The sequence below is a fragment of the Acinonyx jubatus genome, chromosome B1, assembly GCF_027475565.1.
Source record: "Acinonyx jubatus isolate Ajub_Pintada_27869175 chromosome B1, VMU_Ajub_asm_v1.0, whole genome shotgun sequence".
Classification (NCBI taxonomy): Eukaryota; Metazoa; Chordata; class Mammalia; order Carnivora; family Felidae; genus Acinonyx; species Acinonyx jubatus.
The window spans coordinates 123,565,000-123,587,985 of NC_069382.1; the positions used below are offsets into that span (position 1 = coordinate 123,565,000).

Sequence of the window (22,986 nt, forward strand, 5' to 3'; positions counted from 1 at the left end):
AGAACAAACTGTCGGCTGCCAGAGGGAAAGTGTTTAAGGGATGGGCAAAATGGGTGAAGGGGAGTGGAGGACACAGGCTCCCAGTTATCGAATGAAGAAGTCACAGGAATAAAAGATAAAAGGCACAGCGTAGGGAACAATAGTCAATGATACTGTAAGAGCGTTAATGGTGACAAATGGTAACTACACTTGTGGTGAGCACAGCATAAAGCATAGAGAAGTTTAATCATTACATTACACATCTGAAATGTAATGTAACACTATGTGTCAACTATACTCAAAAATTTAAAAAAAAACATGAACTTTTATTCAATATAAATTAAGAGGTAATACAAAGATTTAAATGTGAACCACAAAAGTGTAAGATAAAGGTGACTTCACAAAAAGTGGTAAAGGGGAATAATGAGTCAACAAAAATACTGAAGTACTTGTTTAGTAAATTCCTCGTGAATCACAATATTAACAGTTAAAAAAATTAAACCAAAATATCTAGAAAAATACTTTTCCTACTTCTAGATAAAAAAGAGTTTTCTAAGTTTCAAAGGAGATGGAAAAATATTCATTAGATTGAATATATATTTCAAAACGTAAGAAAATCAAAAGGTAATCAAATGCTTGTGAAAACAGTAACAACTAACAACTTTAAAAGAGCAAGATCCTTTGATTTAAAAAATAAATAAAAAAAACAAAAACAAAACCATACAAAAAAAACCCTCTTCTAAACCAGTAAGAGAAATACAGCCTTTAAAAAAAAGAATAAGTATATAAATGGGTTAATGATAAAGAATAAAATGTTAATAACTAATGATTCCTTCAGCTTCAAGTTCACTAGTAATTAAAAATATAAAGTATCGCTTTTTCATTTTAGAAAAGACTTAAAAACTATAAATCTCTTAGCAAGCAACAGTTTGAAAAGAGAGATAATATTGATTTTGCCATGAAGGAGGTGGAAAGAGAAACCACAGGCTGAGGATGGGAACAGCCTTTAGGTATTTGCCCCCAAACTCTTTCATCTTAAAATATACTAGTGATTTTTTCCAAGGAACTTAATATGAATAAGAAGGAAAGGACCCAAAAAGCCCCAACTTCTCTGCAAGTGCAGGGGACAGAACAGGGGAGCAAGTCTTACTGCAAGACGACAGGTACAACACAGCCTATTTGCCCGTCCCTTTAATAGGGTTTACATTGTTAAGAGAGTCCCAGATAAAAGTCAATGTAATGTGGAAAATCACACCTGGTTCTTTTGTTTTAATCAAGATTTTTCCATCTTTAAATTAGAATAAGCAACTTAAAAACAAAGTTATAAAACAAAATATAGCCCTATATTCCCTATTAGAAACCTTTTAGATACAATCAAAGTATAAAAATTTGTTTTTGCAGTTTCTGTCTTTTGTCTCAGAATTGTCTGCCATGTTGTACTGAAAAGGAGAAGAGTTATGGAGCTTAAATCTAGTGGCACAACCAAAGAGAATAGGGAAAATCAGGAAAACTAGAAAGGACACCTATATGCTATGGTTATGAGTGGAAAAGTACTACATCCCACCAATAGTTATTAGCTTTAACTTTAAGGACTTATGCAATAATTCAAAGGAGTCTAACACAATACAATACAAAACAAAACACAGAGATATGACAACTTGGGCTTTAGATGCAATGTACAAATAAAAATAGAGCAATTATAAGCAGATTGGAAGGCCACAGTGACAAAATACTGGCCTTATAAGTGTGCATTTCTTTTTTCTTTTTATAAAATATTTATTTATTTATTTATTTATTTATTTATTTATTTATTTATTTATTTATTTATTTTGAGAGAGAGAGAGAGAGAGAGAGAGAGAGAGAGAGCGCGCATGCCTGTGCCAGTAGGGGAGGGTCAGAGAGAGAGGGAGAGAAAGAATCCCAAGCAGCCTCCACACTTAGTGCAGAGACCAACACAGCGTTTGATCTCACAAACTGATCTTATGAACCGTGAGATCATGACCTGGGCCAAAATCAAGAGTCAGACGTTTAACCGACTGAGCCACCCAGGTGCCCCTCCTTTTTTTCTTTTTAATAAAAATCTTAACTAGCCACTTTAAAAGGTGATGTTTGACAAATCACATGACCTCTTTGTACCACAACTGCCCATATCTATAAAATGAAATAGGTGAAGTAGAAGAACTTTAAGGTTCAGCTTCCATGATTAATTTATTCTTCTGCTCTCACGCTCTATGGATCCTATGCCATGTGTACCTACAGAAAAACTCCGATTGGAAAGTAAAGCTGCTAATAATAATACAGTAGGACTTTAACATACTGGCAAAATCCTTTATGCCTCACTCCAACCTCAAAGTTGTTCAATCTCTTAGAGGGGTGGGAGTATTTTCTGCTTCTATTGGTTTGTTTTGCCATAATCTTATAATACTGAGACAAGCTTGGGTTTCTCTCATCACTGTCTGATGGGCACTAAATATATTTCTATGTCTATGACCAAAAAACAAAACAAAACAAAACAAGAAAATAAAAAACAATCCCACCCTTCCAGTGTTACAATATGAAGATCACTTGATATACCAGTGAGACGTATAACTTACAACCATTACTCCCGAGACACCTCCTCTACCGATTTAACTACTCTATACATGTGTGGGCAAAATACATCTGACAAGAAATTCCACATTGAATTACGGTCCGTTTCAAGCAAATTAAAAGGCTTCCAACCTTTCCTATGAAAATATCAATCTTATTTTCATTCCTGAGACAGATACAATTCAAGGTTAAACAAACAAAAGAGTCCCATGTGATGTGTGGAAGAGGTTTGTGAGATTTCAATGCAGTGAAAACTTAAAACTGCCTGTTGAGTATACTAAGAAGTGAAAATCAAAATAAGAAAAGTTGTGAATTACTCTAAATTGTGCATAAAACTCTGTATTTGTTTCAATAATACAAAATATTTCACACACAAAGTAAGTTTTCTATCTATGGTGGAGAAGTAAAATACAAAGACAAAATAAATTCTATTTCTGTTGAGTATCGAAAGTAAAAGAAACAGCTGCTATTTCTCTACTACTTTTTTAAACATTGACATCCTTTTCTTTCAACATTTCTATTTTGAGGAGCAAATTCTTCTGTCTGAAATGGAATATCACCCTTCAGTTTTGAAACTTTTTAAGCCACTATTTTCTGTTATTTCCTTAAATCCCTAACTATCTCTACAACAGAAGATAAAAGTAGGGAAGTGTACCTTTATCAGTCATACTGAGAGCCATTCCACTCTGTAATTTTCCAGGGTACATGAGGATGGACCCAACCTCTCCAAATATTCTCTCTGGGCCTTTTGGAAGGCATAACACTGCCTTCAGTTTGCTAGGGCATAATTTAACTTATCACACATGTAAGAGCAGCAATTAGCTGATTTTGTTGACAGATTTCATCAAATTCAACAGTATCTTTGAGCTATATATCCTGAATTTGTATGTGCTAACCAATATGATTTTGAACTTTATTATTCAAATATAACTCTATGGGTCCAACAGGTATCTACTTGCTGGATAAACACACATACACACATTATTGTGATGGTGCACTTAGAGAAACAAAATAACCTTTTAACATATTGTTACTCTTTAAAAAGCATTTATCATTTACTTGAGGGGTTTTTCTTCAATGCTGTCCATCAAAGTTGTGAAATACATTAAAATAAGAAGTCTATGAAGAAAAGTGGGCTTAAAATAAATACAATAAAGGTTTTCTTTGGTTCAAGTTCTTGAGTGTCTATTGAATGCTATGTCTTAGAGGAACACAAAAGAATAAAGTTTAAAACTTGGCTACGAGTAGCTTACAACTTCATGTGCAAAAAAGAAGCACAAAACATTCTATAAGGCTTTGCAAAGTTCTGTGACAGAGGTCTATACTAAAGAGGCCAAACCAAAGAAGCTGACAGCGGACCACCAGCAAGGTGCCTGGAGCTGAAAGGCAAAGACCAAGAAGAAGGTTTTCAAGATAGAAACAACATAAACAGCTCCAGAAGGGAGTAAAATAGTACAGATTGTTTTGAGAAATACACAATGTTCAATATTGCTGGAGCATGAAACAGAGGGAAGGGGAAGACTCATGGGTGAGCAAGAGAGTCCGAAAAACAACCCAGAAAGAATAGCAGAAGATCAATACAGAACAAAAGTAGTAGGTAGATCAAGAAGAGAGTCTTTGTGCCAAGAAGACTGTATTGAGCAATAGAGAGCCAAGGATGAAAGGGCTTTAGTAGGAAGTAAAGTGTTCACTGGGGTGGGAGATTGATCCTTCTAAGGGTAATGTAGCAGATAGACTGGTAGTAAAGGAGGTTAATAGTAATCTTTCAAATAAATTCACTAATCTTACTTCAACAGTTAACACATGATATGAAAGGTCTTACAGTCTTTCTTTATAATATGCCTATATTTAAAATGTTGTTTACAAATATGATAAATAACCAGTATCAGGATTGACATTAAAGCCAAAATTAATATTGAGAAGGTATTTCAAGTCTTAAAGTACTCAATTAGGCTTCAACCAAAATATAATCCATTTTAGACACTGTCAACCAATGTCACAATTTTTCTATTTGCTTTCTTGGTTAAAAGGACGATTTTCTTTGGTTTCTTTTTATTGTGCTAATTTTATTTGGCTTGTTTTCTGCCCAAAGTTTCTACAGGGTACTTCAGAACAAAATACTAAAAGGAATTAAAATAAAACCAGTAAAAAAATACTGTAAGAAAGTAATATCATGTATTTACACAATATATAAAGTGAAAAAATAAAAGATATTGAAGAACTGAAATTATAATCTTGATCATAAGATACTGCCCAAAGGCAGTAGCAAAGAAAATTTTAATTGAGAAATGCCCACTCTAGATCAACAGTGGTTGCATTTTCAAAATAAACATACTGTTGTCCAAACCGAAATCAAACCCATTAATCAAACCCATCAAGGCAGAACTTGAAAAGGACATAGGAAAAGCTTGATTCAGAGGCTAAAACAAGCATTAAATGAATGTTATAATACAGTTTAAATTTAGATATGAGATTACCCTTAAAATATTTCTGAATTCAGAGAACTGATTTTGAAACATTCTGCATTACTTTGGAAATTATAGGAGATTCAATAAAAGTAATATTCCACAATGACTGGCCTCATCTTAAAAGAGATTTACTTTACATTTAGACCTTTTCCACCTGCTGTTCTGGATGTGGTTTATTCTATGTTAGAATTAGCTGGTTCCTGAATATTAGCCCTAACACGAAATCTGTGCCAGAGTATTAGTTTGTCCTTCTATCTCGTTTGGCCTATAGTTTCAGCCCTGCAAGAAAATTTAGTTTTATCTTTGTTTTGAACTTAAATATGTAACACAGAAAACCCTTTGGAGCTATAATCAGCATCTGTAACCTAACCTAAAAATTTTAAATATCATGCTAATGCTTATAGTCCCATAATTTAAAAACCAACGACAGGGAAGCTTTCACTAGGTCAGTAGATAAGCTTCCCCTAGTTAATGCCATACTTGCAGTGAAGCAACATATTTATTTTCCATGCCCTGTGTAGTAGACATAAAACATACAAGTTTATAAATTGCATGGGTGTTCTAAATCAGAAAATAATAGAAAACAATTTATTTCTGTCCTCTTGAGCACCACTGCCCTTAATGTTCATCTGGGATACACAACACAATGACAAATAAATGAACATCCCACGGCACTCTGAACACACGGAGAAACGTGTCAAAGTGCTAAACGTGCTGAAAGGAAAACAAACTACCAGTGTGTAGCAAAACATGTTAATTTAATGACTTTAATAGGAAATCACTTTTTTGTAAGGAACCAACTAACAAGTCGACTGGACAGATAAACCCCGCCAAACACGGAGTCTTTTGCATCTTGGATTAAGAAGACTGTTCTCAACTTTTCATCATTCCCTGTTCTCTCTGCTCCCAAAGGTGGTCCCCAATTCACTTTTTTGCACTGTCATACGGACGTGGGCTTGCTTTTAGAAAGGACCCATGTTGTTCGTTCACATTCACCGATGATACACTGACACGTCTACTTCTGCACATGTTCACGTGAGTTTTTCCTCTATTCCATCTCTAGACCACTCATCACTATAAACTCACTCACAGTCCTGTTTTAATGCTGATACAAAAGCAAACAGGACTTAACCAATCAGAAGACTTCAAGTTTGGCAGAACGAGGAAACAGAAACTTGCTGATAGGACACGACATGAGATCAGCGGTGGAGAACCTTTCCCACCACCCCTGTACTTGTGTGTATTCTGATCGTCCACAGCCTCCTTAAGGGCCATACACAAAACTGCACCACCACTGAGAACATTCTTAAACAGCTGGCAGCCCCTCCTTACTGGCTTTAGCATGCCACACAGCCCTTTGCCTACTGATGCAGGGCAGCCAACAGGGAGAGGGAGTTTACGAGTCAAAGCGAGACTGAACTGGCTAATTACTTACCTCCTCACTTATGGCAGGCTTGCTCCTTTAACTTTTTGTTTCCTCTCTTGTCATTGCTCAGCGGTGAAGGGTTGTGATTCAGCAAAAGTCTGAACCTGACAGTTAAAAAGAATCCTTTTAGGAAAAAATACTGGAAGTGAATGTCCCCTCCCACCACCCACTGTAGTCTTTCTTCCCCTGCCCTCCGTGTGCGTGTTTCTCTCTCGCTTTCTCTCTCTGCAAGGCAACTACGTAGTGGTCTATAAATATTGACCCTGACACTTGCTCAGTACGCTAGCTGCTCATGGCACAGGTCTGTGTTACTGAACACCGTGGTAATACTCCGGCAAAGTTCTCAGCTGCTCAGACAAAGCTGTGGATTGGCTCACTACCCGGCAACCCTGTGCCTGCCTGGAAATACCATTTTGCTGCCAGCTTTACAGATGCTATGGGCCTTTCCTGAGGCCCAAATCAGGCACAGAAGGGCAATTATGAGGTTCGTCTGAAGAAACAGTTTTCCTCAAGCAGGTGAAGAAAGCGGGGAGGGAGAGCTGGGTGAAGCGAAAGACAAGAAAGGAAATACTGCCTTTGTTGTGGCCAAACAACATCACCTCGACCCCTTCATAAAACTTACACCGAAATGTCATTTAATCAAGCTTTATGAAACTGAATTACTACATACTATGAACGACCAAAACACAGGAAAGCATTTTTTAATTGTTTTTAATATTGCTTCTCATTGAGTAAGGCTGCTGTGATGGAGTAATTAGTCACAAAAAAATGTTTCAACACAGGTAAGTTCACTTCCAGAATGATAAAAATGCACTGGAAACCATCATTTTAATCAGATTGAATAATATATCTGGTGAAAGAAGCGAAATATAATCTGAAAATTATATGACTCAACGTATTATATTAACTACCCTTAAATGTTCAATCATGACAACTTGAATTATTTTACTTTATTTTTATAGATTAAGGACAAAATCGAAGCCATGACACTACATAGTTTGCAGGTGATATGAATGAGGTCAGCATTATCTATCTACATCACACATAATGTCCACAGTATGAACAATTAGAAACTAAAGTCCGTATTTTCTATTCTTCTTGCCTAGAATAATTATATGTTTGCTTTACTGCAAGTTTGTTTCTTGAGTAAATCAAGAGAAAAGAAAATTTTAGAAATAATCTGGTCACTGACTCATCTTACAGATGAGAAAACCGACCCCCCACACTGGTTAACTTATCCATGGTCACATGACAAGTTTGCCGCAGGGCCAAAACCAGAATCCTTGTCTTACTGCTCCTAAGCTGTGCTCCTTCTATTACAAGAGTGACTGTTAAACTCATTTTTATGTTCAAAATCCTATCTTCATGTGAAGTTTTACTGAAAACCTTACCAGGAAGGGCAAATATTAAAGCCAGAAAAATAACCAGCATGAAATAAAAATGACCTTTTACAATTTGACTCCCCGCAAAAAGTTATGTGCAAGAATTAACTTTGTAATGACTGAAATCCACCTCTGTTTCATCCAATAATTAGTATTTGCCCAGTAAATTAACTTATTTTCAGGAGAGGTACATAGCTAGCTGTTGGGGAGGCAAAGATAAAACACAGTTCCTACTCTCAAGGACCTTACAGTCCAAGTTCAGAGAAAAACAAGCTAATGACAAAACAGTGCGTTTGTGACGATGAAGACCAGTAGAGGTGGTGAGGGGTACTGGAGCACGCGCACCTCATCCCATGTGAAGATTGAAAATGTATTCATTTGTTTATTAAGCCAACCATGTATGCATTCAAAAACCATTCTTCCTGTGCCCAGCTGGGACCTCAGAGAGCCTTCAGTCTCCAGTCTGGGCTGGGGAATGTGGTGGGATACATGGAGGGATGGGGGCTAGGAGAGTATAGAGAGGAGAAACAACAGTTTTGTCTGAGCAGGAGGCATTGGTTGGCGTCTCCTGGGCAGACGGATGTCAGCTCCACGGGGGGGGGAGGGGTTCAATGGGGGTTTCACAATCAAGGTCTCTGCATATTATAGCAGGGGTAGGAGGCAACGAAGCAAAGACAGAAAGAATAACACGATAAAGACAAAGAGGCAGGAAAAAACATGATCCAGAACTTCAAGTAGTCTTTTTTGCTGGAGCACACAAGGTGAAACAGGAAATGGTTAATTTTTTTTAAAAGGATGAGAAGGATAAGAGCAATGAAAAGTTTTATACACCAGGTTTAAAACCTTGGGTTTTATACCTCGTGCTAGCAGTCTTCAACTGTTTTTGCTTACAGACCTTTAAAAGACTTTTAAACTATGGAACTACTCACATATTAGCAAGTTAACATGAACAATTTTTCATCTGTGCTGATATAGGTCCATGCAGAGAATTTAATTTCTACTCTGGTGAAATACGGACATTTTAAAGTAAAAGTTATAAGCATATTAAATAGAATACAAATCCATAGTAATTTAATGAAACCATTATCCATTTAAATAATAAATTTATAAAATCTTCTAACAGCTGAAAATTTTACATTACTGTTTCATTGTTTTTACTTTCATTTCAATTCACCACCACATAGAATTTTTATGCGATATATTTTATAATTAAAAGTCTTATTGTTTACTCTATCATACTTCTCTGTGAGAAAAATTTAAGGCATTAATTGAAATTTTAAAATTGTTAAGTTTTCTATGACGCCAGGGCAATGCATCACAGTAAGGGTTGGGATAGATGAAAGTGTGACTTTAAGAGAAAGACTGTTATGAAGAAACCACTGCTCTTAGCCAGATCAATATCAATAAAGAGTTTATGTACAAGCTGAAAATCTGGACAATGACTCCATCAAAACCATATATTAAAATGTTAAGTGAAGGAAACCGGTCTGAAAAGGCTATATACTGTGTGATTCCAACCATATGACACTACTCTGGACAAGGCAAAAACTACAGAGACAATACAAAGATCAGTGGTCACCAGAAGTTTGGGGTGGGTGGCAGGATGAGTCAATGAAGCACAGGAGATTTCGGGGCAGTGAAACCATTCCGGACGACATGTAACAGTAGATGCATGGCCTTATGCACTTGACAAAACCCATAAAACTGTACAACACAAAGGCAAAGCCCTAATAAAAACTGTGGACTTTAGTTTAAATCTCTTCCCTTGTCTTCCTGAAAGCCACGTGTTCTAGAAAAAGTACTATTATTTATTAAGCAATTACCATCAGTAGGGGGGCTTAGAAATATTAACTTTAACACTTAAAAACAACCCTAATAGATGAGTATGCTTTTGCCTTTTTTTTAAGATAAAGAACATGAGTTATTAAGTGGATGGTCTGAAGTCATCTAACTAATAGATAGATCTGGGATTCAGCCCAAATCTGTCTGACCAGACTCCAGTACCACATACTGCCTTTATATCAGTCACTTGAAAACTGGGTAGACACTGCCCAGGTCAGGCAAGGAAGCGGACTAAGCAGGACCTTCAGAAAGTCAGAAAGGAATGAAAGAATTGTATGCTGCATTTCTCTCAAGGAACTGCTAGATATTGAGTATTATAGGGTAGCAAAAAGAAGAGATTAACAAAGTAATCAGTGGAAGTCAATGGAGAAAATTAAAATAACTGTTATGTGCTATTAAGAAGAACTTAAAGGGTTTTATCTTCAATTTGGTGGGTAAGGAACACATGAAGAATTAAGGATGAGAAGACTCAATACGGACAAAGTATTCTTCCCAACTCTACAGATTCAATGCAGCCCCAATCAGGACATTATTTTGTAGATATGGCCAACCCAATATTAAAGTTTATATGGAGAGGCAAAAAACCCAGAATAGTCAACACCAACACTGAAGGAGAACAAAGTTGGAGGGCTGACACTACCCACTATCAAGACTTACTATAAAGCAACTGTAATCAAGACAACGTACTGTTAGAGAAAGAACAGACAAACAGATCGATGGAAAAAAACAGAAAACCCAGAAACAGACTCACACAAATATAGTCAACTGATCTTTGACAGAGGGACAAAGTCAATAAATGTGGCAAAGACACTTTTTTCTTTTCTTTTTTTTTAATATGAAATTTATTGTCAAATTGATTTCCATACAACACCCAGTGCTTATCCCAACAGGTGCCCTCCTCAATGCCCATCACCCACTTTCCCCTCCCTCTCACCCTCCATCAACCCTCAGTTTGTTCTCAGTTTTTAAGAGTCTCTTATGTTTTGGCTCCCTCCCTCTCTAACCTTTTTTTTTCCTTCCCCTCCCCCATGGTCTTCTGTTACGTTTCTCAGGATCCACATAAGAGTGAAAACATATGGTATCTGTCTTTCTCTGTATGACTTATTTCAACAAATAGCGCTAGAACAATTGGACATCCATGTGCCAAAAAAAAAAAAAAAAAAAGAATCAAGACAAAAGCCTTATACCCACCACAAAAATTACCTCAGACCTAAATGTTAACGCAAAATTATAAAATTCATAGAACATAACATAGGAGAAAATCTAGATTACTTTGGGTATGTCAGTGACTTTTAGACATAACACCAGAAGAACAGTCCATGAAAAAAATAACCCATAAACTGGATTTCATTAAAATTAACAACTCTCTGGAGTGCCTGAGTGGCTCAGTCGGTTAAACATCTGACTCTTGGTTTCGGCCCAGGTCATGATCTCATAGTTTCATGAGTTTGGGCCCCGCATCAGGCTCTGTGTTGAGGGTGCAGAGCCTGCATGGGATTCTCCCTCTCCCTCTCTTTCTGCCCCTCCCCTGATTACGCTGTCTCTGTCTCTTTCAAAATAAATAAATAAACTAAAAAATTTTTTTCTAATAAATAAAATTGAATAAAATTAATAACTCTACAGAAGACAATGTCAAGACAATGGAAGATAAGCCATAGGCTAGGAGAAAATATTTTCAACACACATCTAATAAAGGATTGCTAACCAAAGTTTACAAAAACTCCAAAATTCAGCAATAGGAAAATAAACACATTTTTTAAAATAGCCCAAAGACCATAACAGATACCTCACTGAAGAAGACACACAGTTTGCAAAAAAACACATAAAAAAGATGTTCCACGCTGTATGTCATCAAGAAGATGCAAATTAAAACAACAATCAGATACCACTATACATCTATTAGAATGCTGCAAGATCTGGAACACTGACAACACCAAATGCTAATGAGGATGCAGAACAAAAGGAACTTTCATTCATTGCTGGTGAGAATGCAAAATGGCAAAGCCACTTTGGCAGACAGTTTGGTGGCTTCTTATAAAACTAAACATACTCTTATCACAACACCCAGCAATCCCACTTATTGGTATTCACCCACAAGAGTTAAAAATGTCCACACAAAAATCTTCACAGGATGTTTTTGGAGATTTAGAATTACCAAAACTTGGAAAAAATCAGGATGTCCTTCAGTAGACAAGTAAATAAACTGTGGTATATCCAGACAAAGGAACACTATTCAGTGATAAAGAGAAGTGACCTATCAAGCCATGTAAAGACAAAAAGGAACCTTAAAAGCGTATTACTACATATTTCCACCCATATGACATTCTGGAGAAGGCCAAACTATGGAGATAGAAAAATCTGCATGGGGGGGGGGGGAGGTGGGGTGGAGGAAGGATGAATAGGTGAAGCGCAAAGGATTTTTAGGGAAAAAAAACCTCTGTATGACTTTATACTAGTGGATACATGTCATTATACATGTGTTGTTCAAGTCCAACACCAAGACCGAACTATAAACTACAGACTTTGGTAATTATGATATGTCAATGTAGATTCATCAGTTTCACAAAGGACCAATCTGGTGGGGACTTGATAATGGGCAAAGTTATACATGCACAGAGGCAGAGGGTATATGGAAAAATCTCTGTTCCTTCCATTTTGCAATGAACCTTATTCTGCTATTAAAAAGCCAAGTCCTGAAAAAGTCAAAGGTGGCTCCTCCCTCAGGGAGTTGGGTCTTTGTCAAGGCAGAGGTTACAGAAGGAACAGGGAGCTAAGAAAAGAAGATGCATTTAGTCTTTGAACATGATGAACTGTGTTATAGCCAAGTGAATACAGTCAGTAAGCACTTAAATATATTAATCTATAATATAGGAAAGATGAAGATTGCAGCAATTCAGTAACCTTCTATTCATGTTTTCCTGCTTGAAACTTTTTTTCACCATTCACCTATTCTCAACACAGAAGCCAAAACAGTCACTTAAAGATATCAGAGGCGCCTGGGTGGCCCAGTCAGTTGAGCATCCGACTTCGGCTCAGGTCATGATCTCGTGGTTTGTGGGTTCGAGCCCTGTGTTGGGCTCTGTGCTGACAGCTCGGAGCCTGGAGCCTGCTTCGGATTCTGTGTCTCCCTCTCTCTCTGCCCCTCCCCCACTCATGCTCTGTCTCTCTCTCTCTCGCTGTCAAAAATAAATAAATATTAAAAAAAATTTTTTTTAAATCAGATAATACTCGTCTTCTATTGAAAACAGAATAGAAGTCCAAGTTCTTATAATGATCCATAAATCCCTACTTGATCAGCCTCTCATTCGGTCTCTGACAACACTGACTACAGCCCCCCTCATTTTCTCAGCTCCAGCCACTTGTTCCCCTATTATTCCTTAAATGTACCTGACAAGTTTGCCCTTGGTGTCCTCCTATTTGCTGTTCCCACCCTGGTATGTTCTTGCAAACAGCTTCATGGCGAACACCTCCTTCACATCTCTTTTCAAATGGCACCCTCTCAGTGAAGCCTACTACCACCATACTATTTAACACTGCAAACTTCCTTATTATTTGTCACTGCCTGTTTCTTCCCAACAGAATTTAAGTTCAATAACATAGATTTCATGTGCCTAAAATGAATCTCACACAGAATAAATGCACAGTAAATAGGCATTATATAAATAAATAAAACATAAATCTGTGAGACATATACCAACATAAGTGGCTCCTGAAGTCAGTAATAGTAAGTAACCCCAAACCAACATTTAAAAGGCAGGTCAAGGGGTGCCTGGGCGGCTTAGTCAGTTAAGTGTCCAACTTTAGCTCAGGTCACGATCTCAAGGTTCATGAGTTTGAGCCCCGCGTCAGGCTCTGTGCCGACAGCTCAGAGCCTGGAGCCTGCTTCCGATTCTGTGTCTTCCTCTATCTCTGCCCCTTCCCAAGTCATGCTCTGTCTCTCAAAAATAAATAAAAACATTACCAAAAAAATTTTTTTAAATAAATAAAAGGTAGATCAAGGAAGAGAAGTCAGTGAAGCTTGTAAAACAATGATGAATGTAAATAGAACAATGAGAAAATGAGAAAAAGGGTGATGAGGATGAAGTAGTAGAGAGGGAGTGGCTGACAATGTCACCTGCCATGGGAAGATCAAATACGAAGGGATTGAAAGAGCCTATTACACACAACATTCAGAAAGTACTCTGATACTAAAGATCTCTGAATGGTACATCCTCAAAGGGTGAATTTTATGGTGTATGAATTATATTTCAGCAAAGCAGGCATGAAAAAAAAAGAGAGTACTAGTGGCTGAGCTATCTCCATTGGAGGCAGAAGGTAAGCAAGGGAGGTGAGACATGAAATAGAAACTCTCTTTCAAAAATCTGGCCATTAAGAAAAGAAAGATGAGGGTGATGATTTAACACCACAAACAAACAACTCGTTACGGCATAAAAGTGGGTGTTTTGAAGTCAAGCTGACTTGAATTTTCGTCTTTCTCAAGTTACATTGTAAGTTATGCAACTTTAGTATCCTCATTAATAAAATGAGTTTAAAATTAGTACTTGTGTGACTGGATATCAGTATTTCATTTCTCTGCCTCGCAGAACAATATTTCATTGCACAGATACACATTTTACTTATCCATTAATCAGCTGGTGAACATTTGCACTGTTCCCACTTTTGAGTTATTACGAATAATGCTATGAACTTTCATGCATAAGCTTACGCATAAACATATGTTTTCATTATCCTTGGATAAATACCTAGAAGTGAAATTTCTAAGTAATGTGGTAATTTTATATCTAACATTTTAAAGAACTGTCAAATTGTTTTCCAAAGTGGTTACACCATTTTATATCCCCAACAGCAATGGTGAGGGTTCCAATTATCTGTTTTTTTTATTACAGTAATACTTGTAAATGTAAAGCAGAATCTCATTGTGATTTTAATTTGTATTTCCCTAATGACTACTAATTGAGTATCTTTTCTTGTGCTTATTGGCTTTTTGGATATTTACTCTTTACTTCCAGTAAATATAATTTCAGAAAACACTAGGACCAAATAAAACTTAAAACTTATTTTCAAGTGCTCAGCAAAGTTGTACCTGGCACAGGCATAACAAGTAACTTATTAGCTAAAGAAATGAATATTGTAATAAACAAATGAAAGATTAGGAATTAAAAATACTTGATTTAGTGGTATATCATTTCAATTTTCAAATAACTTAGTTTGAATTCCTATGCAGTCTAATAGGATTTTCAGTGAAGAAAAGCAACTTTTAAAAAAATGCAATTACAAAGCAAATGTACTAATCCTCTGTTTAGTATTATGATAAATACCTACATTAATATTTTTAGTTTGGTCATAATAATGTACTCCATCAGATCAATAATAAAGTACTCCATCAGAAACTGGACTTATAATCCAATCATATTAATGCTTTAATTTCATGCTTCTTCGAAGACAGAGGTAAAAAGCAAAAAATTGATTAAGTAACAAATGACTTAAAAGTATGTGTTGATAAGCTTAATCAAATATGAATACTACAAATATATCCAACACTATAAAGAATGAGACACTTCTCAGGGACAAATGTCTACAAGGAAAATATTAGTAATCCAAGCTTGTTGTCATTTTTCAAAAAGACCTGTGGGAATATGTGCCTTTCAATGTAAATGAGTCTGGAGAAAGGAAATTGACTCTACATTGTGCCCAGTGCGTAGCTAAGGATGGGCTGTTTTCTCCTTTATAGGCCTTGCTGTGAGTCCCATCACACAGAGTCACGTACGTTTAACTCTAAGGTTCTTTGTTCCCAAGTAATAAATGCTTTAGGTCCCCAGGAGCCCACAGGAAAGTCACACAACCTACTAACCTACTAACCCTACAACCAAGTCTACTAACCTTTACTGCTGCTAGTTTAAGTACTTATCTATCATTAGTTTTGAGAAGTATTGACTGCACAATTAATAAACAGATCATTTGTTCTTTTCAACTAGAACAATGTTGTATATAAATTGCAAAGAAGCAAACTAAACAAGGAAACCACAGCAAAGAATGCATGTCCTTTTTAACTTTCATTTGGTATCACACCAACTAGTGCCCAACTAAACTAAAACATTTTATCACTTATAAATAGAAATTGTTTTGAAATTCATAGTGTATAGAACGCATATAACCAGAGTAAATAATAAAGCTCAATTATATTTCATAAAATAAGGTAATAACGAAGAGCTGAAAAGCATCAGGGATATAAACTAATTTTTATACTATCATTGTTGCTAATTGGACCTATATTAAAACCATATTAATGTTTCTTCATGCTTAATCATAATAGCTTAGCTCATAACTATGTATCAGTATTTCTGTTTTTCTCTTAAAACCACATGTATATTTTTTATAATACTGAGGAAAATCTCAAATGTGATTTTTAACATAATATTTGTAATATAATTTCAGTAATTTTCTACTTTTAAAATGTGTACAGTTCTTAAAACCATATCTTTAATATTTATTTTCTAAAACTAGAGAACTAATTCACAGTAATTCAAAGTTTTCTACTATCACTCCAAAACGGAAACTTAAGAATGTCAATAAGAATCTTCATGATGATGAGAATTTTTAATTCCATTAATCTCTGAGTTGCTCTAATATCCAAATGACAGATATTGTCCCACATCTGAAACAACGGTTTTTCTTTCATCATAAAGATGTAGATATCTCTCGATATTCATAGTTTTTTTCAAGGACAACCCGTTCAGAGACCTTTTCATTCATGCAGATACCTATAATTATCAACATGATATTAATGTAACAGAAGAACACTTATTTCTGGAAAAAATTACAGTATATTTTGTTGGGCAGTGGAAATGGAATCTCAAGAAAGCCGTAAGTGTCCTCTGCAGGGAAGGAGCAGTTATAAAGGTGGTCCTGAAATCACCCACACCAGAGGGATTTCAGTCAGCTGAAAGGAGAGAGTAGGACAGATTGGGGTCAGGGTTCCATAAAACAAGCTAATGCCGTACATTCCTTACGATAGAGAGTGAAAAACCCCAGCCAGGAAGGATTCAGAAAAAACTCACTCAATGGGAGAGGGAACAACCTGTCAACCACAATTAAGCTGACCTTTTTTATTATTCATTAATCATATGGCAATAGCCTATAAAAATACCACTGAATGATTAAATTTAACAGGCAATGAAAATAGCCAGTCACATTAAGTCTGATCATCCATAAAAGAAAAGAAAAACAATACTGGTTTATTTTATTGCTCTATGATGAATCTGCTTTCTTATGGAAGATATAAACTATGAAACTAAGGAATATAATTATTCATGTTAAGGCCACATTTTTTTCTAGTCAAAATATATTTCAAAAAAATGAGAGAAAATAAAAAGGAAACAATAAAGCAAACTAATTTTATTTTTTTATTTTTATTTTTTTTTAATTGTTTAATGTTTATTTATAATTGAGAGACAGAGACACAGCGCAAGGAGAAGAGGGGCAGAGAGAGAGGGAGACGCAGAATCCGAAGCAGGCTCCAGGCTCTGAGCTGTCAGCACAGAGCCCGATGCGGGGCTCAAACCCACAGACAGAGAGATCATGACCTGAGCCGAAGTCAGACACTTAACCGACTGAGCCACCCAGGTGCCCCGAAAGCAAACTAATTTTAAACAAGAAATGAATGAGATATCTACTACTCTAGTGTGAGTCATATAAAATGTGGTTCCTTCTGTTGGCTATCCTGCTTGACAGGACCTGAAATTTCCTTGAAAAGTGGTATCAAAAATAACTAAGGGAAAAAAAAGACTAAAAATGAAAAAAATACTAATTTTACTTCTGAATTTGAAAGGATCTGAATATTGTCATATACATTCTTTTTTTTTTTTAAGTTTTTTGTGTATTTATTTATTTAGAGACAGTGTGAGTGGGAGGAGGGGCAGAGAGAGAGTGAGAAGAGAGAGAATCCCAAGCAGGCTCTGCACCATCAGCACAAAGCCTGACGTAGGGTCAAACTCATGAAACTGTGAGATCATGACCTGAGCTGAAACTCAGATGCTTAAGAGTCAGATGCTTAACCAACTGAGCCACCCAGTAGCCCCTATTTCTGAGAGAGAATTAAATCACACACTGACCTGGACTAAGGCAGTCTTTCTAGTTTTTGTCAGCTTTCATTTCATTAACCTACCATGGAACAGGTAAATACTGTACAGGAGAACACTTTGAGGTGATTTTCCCCCTTCCTGTAATTTGCTTCCTTCTGGGTATTTGGCCTATGCTGACCTAGAACAGGGCTGGAACTGAGCTGAGGATAGGTGGATGGTAAAAGTAGGAAAGGTAAGAATAAAGAATATCCTTATAGTTTTCTTTTCATCATCCAATAAAGAGATGAAATAATGCTAACTAATAAGACATCAATTTAATAATCCACTTGCTTATATTTTTATTTTGAAAATAATCGTACTGAACCATGCAATCAAAAAAATGGCTTTGTATAAATATCTGTGCTTAGAAAAGCATATACAAACTGCTACTAACACCTGATGCTTAAGTAACTCAGTGGAGAACATGAAGGAGAGTAAAGAACATCAAAGCATGTCCTCGGGATGAAGGGATCCCTGCTGATGAAGTAAAACCTCTTACTGTCCAACTCTTAATGGTACGTACAAAACTAACAACTCATATTTATATAGCACTTCAGGTTTTTGTTTTTGTTTTTTACTTTTCTTTTTATTATTTTTTTGTCTTTTAGAGAGAGAGCACGTGTGCACAGATACACACATGCACGTGCAAGAGTGGAGGGTTCAGAGGGAGGGAGGAAGGGAAGGAGAGACAGAGAGAGAGAGAGAGAGAGAGAGAGAGAGAGAGAGAGAGAGAGAAGGAGAGAGAGAATCTTAAGCAGGCTCCATGCCTACAACGGAGCCCAACATGGGGCTTGATCCCATGACTTTGAGATCTTGACCTGAGCTGAAATCAAGAGTTGGTCATTCAACCAACTATGCCACCCTGGTGCCCAGCACTTCAGATTTTTAAAACGTGTTTTCATATGTTATCTCATTTGTTCATTAAGATGAGCCAGTTAGAAAGTATCCCTACTTTACATAAAAGGAAGCTAAGTGCAAAGCAGGTAAAGGAAGAGTCCAACATGTTAAAGTTTGAAAGAAGTGCAGACAGAAACTGAATTTGGTCTTTTCACATTTAACCCTTGACCCTTACTACTGTACTCTTCAATAATACCAGAGGGGCCATATCCTAGTGGAAATTACTTTTCTGTGGAAAAAACATGAATTCCTAGAGGAAATACTGAAGTCTTCCTGTTTGGGGCATATGTGTTTTTGACGATAATGGCAAACACACACATACACAGTACATACACGGTAATAACAGTCATCCAAACTTAAAATTTCAAAATTCCACTTCTGGTCTCCCCCAATTCCGTTTAGTTACTAAAACTCAAGACTATATCTTTGTTTTTTGCTTTTTTGTTTTTCAGATTTTCATTTAAGTTCTAGTCAGTTAACATATAGTATAATATTAGTTTCAGGACTAGAACTCAGTAATTCATTACTTACATGCAACACCCAGTGCTCATCACAAGTGCCCTCTTGAATACCCATCACCCATTTAGCTCACCACCACCCCCGCCCACCTCCTTCCATTAACCCTGCTTGTTCTCTGTAGTTAAGTCTCTTATGGTTTGCTTCCCTCCCTTTTTTTTCCCTTCCTCTATGAAGAACTTTGAAATCTTTGAAATCTCCCGTCTTTTCCCTTCCCTCTGTTCCCACCAAAATTCAGATTTACCTTTTATATAACCTTAAATACTGAAATCTAGTCCTGTCACACTCTCCTTTCTCCTCCAACAACTTTCTGCACTGCCACAAAAAAGAAAAAGTCAACATGCACTCTTGCCAACAACAGAGGGTTTGAACTTTTCTGCACAGAATACGGTCCTCTCTGCCATCTCGAACCGACCTTATTACCCTTTCGGTTTCATTTCTCCTTTGCCCACAACACAAATCCTGTATTACACGCTCCTAATACACCAAACCATATGCTCACCCACTGGAAATGTTATGTGTGTACTTCCACACTTCTGTGTCTTTTCTTGGGATGACCTCTAAATCTTTATCTCTAGGAAGTAACATTTAAACTGGTGAAGAACTGGATCTATTCGGGAACGCAGATTAAAAGGAAAATTGGGGGGCACCTGGGTGGCTCAGTCGGTTAAGCGTCTTACTCTTGATGTCCGCTCAGGTCATGATTTCACAGTCGTTAAGACCAAACCCCGTGTCAGGCTCTGTGCTGGGCACAGAGCCTGCTTAAGATTCTCTCTCTTTAAAAAAAAAAAAAAAAAACAACTTAATAGGAAAATTTCATTGCATGCTGTGACTCTGGTATTAACTCCTTGCTCTCCTTGCTTGTTGTGTTTCCTTCCTAGAAAGATGACAAATTGCTTGGCAATTTGCACTTGATAATGCTAAAACTATAAGGGAAAAGTGCATACCAGTTCCTAGGCTGCGAGCCAGTAAAGCAGTGATACGCTGCGCACTTCAGGAAGATCTGAGGGGAGCTGATAAGCACTTATGTCCTGAGTATTCACTCCTCTTTCTCTGTTTTATCTCCTTTGTGACAGAAAATGAGGCAATAAATAATTCCACAATATTAATGAAAATACATTCAACTACATGACTTACCTTTTGAAAGACCTACTAATCTAGCCTTTAGGTAAATTATGCATAGTAGTTATGTAGAGATTTGAAGCAGGATACTACCTGAAACAGCAATCCTAAGGAGTATTTCAGTGCTAAAATTATGACAGTAGTATCCATGGAAATAACAGGGCCTCTACACAGAGAATTTTAAATATTTATATGCCCAAAAGATTGCTGCCATTTTCTTTTGGGCAGAACAACAAAGTACAGTAATGAAAGTTATCACTGGGCTTACTGGCAATCAATACCAATTAAAAGCTACATTTTAAAATGGATATCAGGTGTTACTGGAAAATGCATCCATCTGAATAGCAGCTATTGAAAAAAAGTTTATCAAAAAGGGTAAATAATGTATAAAAAGTCCCGAGTGAGTGATGAAAACCTTGTTCAGATGACAAGCCACATATCAGTTGGAAGCCAGTGCTCAGACTTATTGGCACCAACAATGTTTTCTTAATTTCCTAAGTGTGCATAACATCACACCACCCAGTTGGCCTAGAGTACCCTTATTTATTGCTTTATTCTATGAAAGACTACTTCAACTTACTTATGTTGCTGACAAATCCATTTTATAATTTTCATTAGCAGTTCTAATGGTTCTTATGCAATATTTCATATTTATTTATGCTTTCATTCAGCAAAACAGTTGCTGAGTACCTGTTATGGGTTTGGCACTATAGACACAATCCCTATTCTCAGAAAGGCTAGAAGCTGGTGACGGTAGAGAGAAGACTAGTGAATGGCAATGACCGTGATATAAACAAGCCAAGCACAGTAAACCTAACTCTTCCTGGAGACTGAGCTCAGGGAAGGCATCTAGAGGAAGAAATGATATCTGAATTCTTAAAAGAAATTAACCAGAACATACAGGAAGATTTCAAATATATGGCACTTTGGGATGACGGTAAGACCCAAGGTATGGCCATGGAGTGAAGGCCTCAAGTGGTGTAATATTCCTGTCCTAATACCACTGCCCTTCAGTCCTCAGTACTGGGGGCTGCTACATTGCTAGGTTTCCTTTTTCCTGCCTGATGACATTTTCAACTCATTTCATCCTATGGCTTTATTCTAATTTTTAAAATGTGACCCCATGTTTTGAGGTTTTTAAGAGAAAAAAAGATATAATTTTGTATATTCCCATAAGAATTTTTCTATCGGCGTTTTCAGCCATTAAAAAAATATTTATGGAGCAATAATAATTATTGAACTATATGACAGGCTTGGCTTTAAGTGCTAGGAATATGATGGTGAAGCAGGTATGCCACACATGCCCTTATAGACTTTACATTCTAGTGGCGGGGGGGTGGGGGGACCTAACAAACAAATATGGTATCATCTCATAAGAAAAAAAAGGCAATAATAAAAGTGAAACAGAATAATGTGATAATACTGGGGGGGGGGAAAGTTTAGGCAAGGGGGACTAAGAAAAGCCTTGCCCGAAGCAGAATCCTTTGAGCTGAAGCCTGAATGATGAGAAGGAGACAGCCTAGAAAGATCTGAAGGAAGAGTATTCCAGGCAGAAGGAATTGCTAATGAAAAGATACTTGAATAAAAAGAAGCCTTGGTATTCAACTGACCAAAAAAAAAAAAAAAAAGCCCAATAATTAGACAATGGCTGGACGATGTAGTGTTTCAGATCAGTGGTTCCTAAACTGTGCTGCACACTGGAATTATCTGAGATGCTTTTAAAAATCCAGATATCCTGCAATATCCAAGACCAATTAAACCAGAATCAACTGGAGTAGGAGCAGAGATCAGTATTCTTTAAGACTCTCCATGTGATTCTGATATGCAGTCCCAGTGGAGAAGCACTAATTTAGGCCATGGTGAAGAATTTAAATTTTAGTCTAATTACATAAACAGCCACTGAAAGATTAAAATTTCAACTGAAATTTGTCATGTACCTAGACTGTTTCATTTCAACCTGGATATTTCGTTAAAAGTAGCAATACACCTTAGACATGTTAGTTCCTGAAGCAAATTCTTTTGAACAACAAAAATGAAGGCAATTATTGAAACACTTCCCTTTAAAAATGTGGGGCGCCTGGATGGCTCAGTCAGTTGGGTATCTAAGTTTGACTCAGGTCATGATCTCGTGGCTCACAAGTTCAAGCCCTGCGTCGGGCTCTGTGCTGACAGCTCAGAGCCTGGAGCCTGCTTTGGATCCCCCCCTCCCCCGCCTCTTCCTCACTCGTTTTCTCTCTCTCCCTCTTTCAAAAATAAGTAAGCATTAAAAAATGTTAAAAAGTAAAAATTAAATAAAAATTAAATTTAGCTGAAAATTAGTTATTTTGGAAATGCCTAATGTATTCATTTTATACACCTCCCTGTAAATTCTAGAATATATTTGCTTATATTTTGTGAATGACTTATCTCTTGTGAGGAAAACAAATACACAAACCTTTGAAACAGTATCTGAATTTTGCTGACATTATTCTTTTTGATGATCTGTAAGACTGACCATGGGATTCCTCTAGTGTGGGTCACATGAGCACATGATCCACTCTGCTGTAAATGGTACATCATTTTGTGGCACGTAATTCTGTAAGACTTCACCTACTAGAGCTGAGTTAAGAAATAATCTTTAAGGAGAAATGCAGTTGATTCACCAG

The 22,986-nt window shown here is 36.7% G+C and overlaps 1 protein-coding gene across 4 annotated transcripts in view; it reads right to left on the bottom strand.

The window, feature by feature from the left end:
* The window catches only part of BMPR1B (bone morphogenetic protein receptor type 1B), a 408,527-nt gene that overhangs the window by 151,821 nt on the left and 233,720 nt on the right, over positions 1 to 22,986 (bottom strand). For all 4 annotated transcript variants that reach the window (XM_027061034.2, XM_027061045.2, XM_053217116.1 and 1 more), the window contains one exon: positions 6,472 to 6,566. The gene's annotated coding sequence lies outside the window, so the exon portion shown is untranslated. The remainder of the gene's footprint in view (positions 1 to 6,471; positions 6,567 to 22,986) is intronic.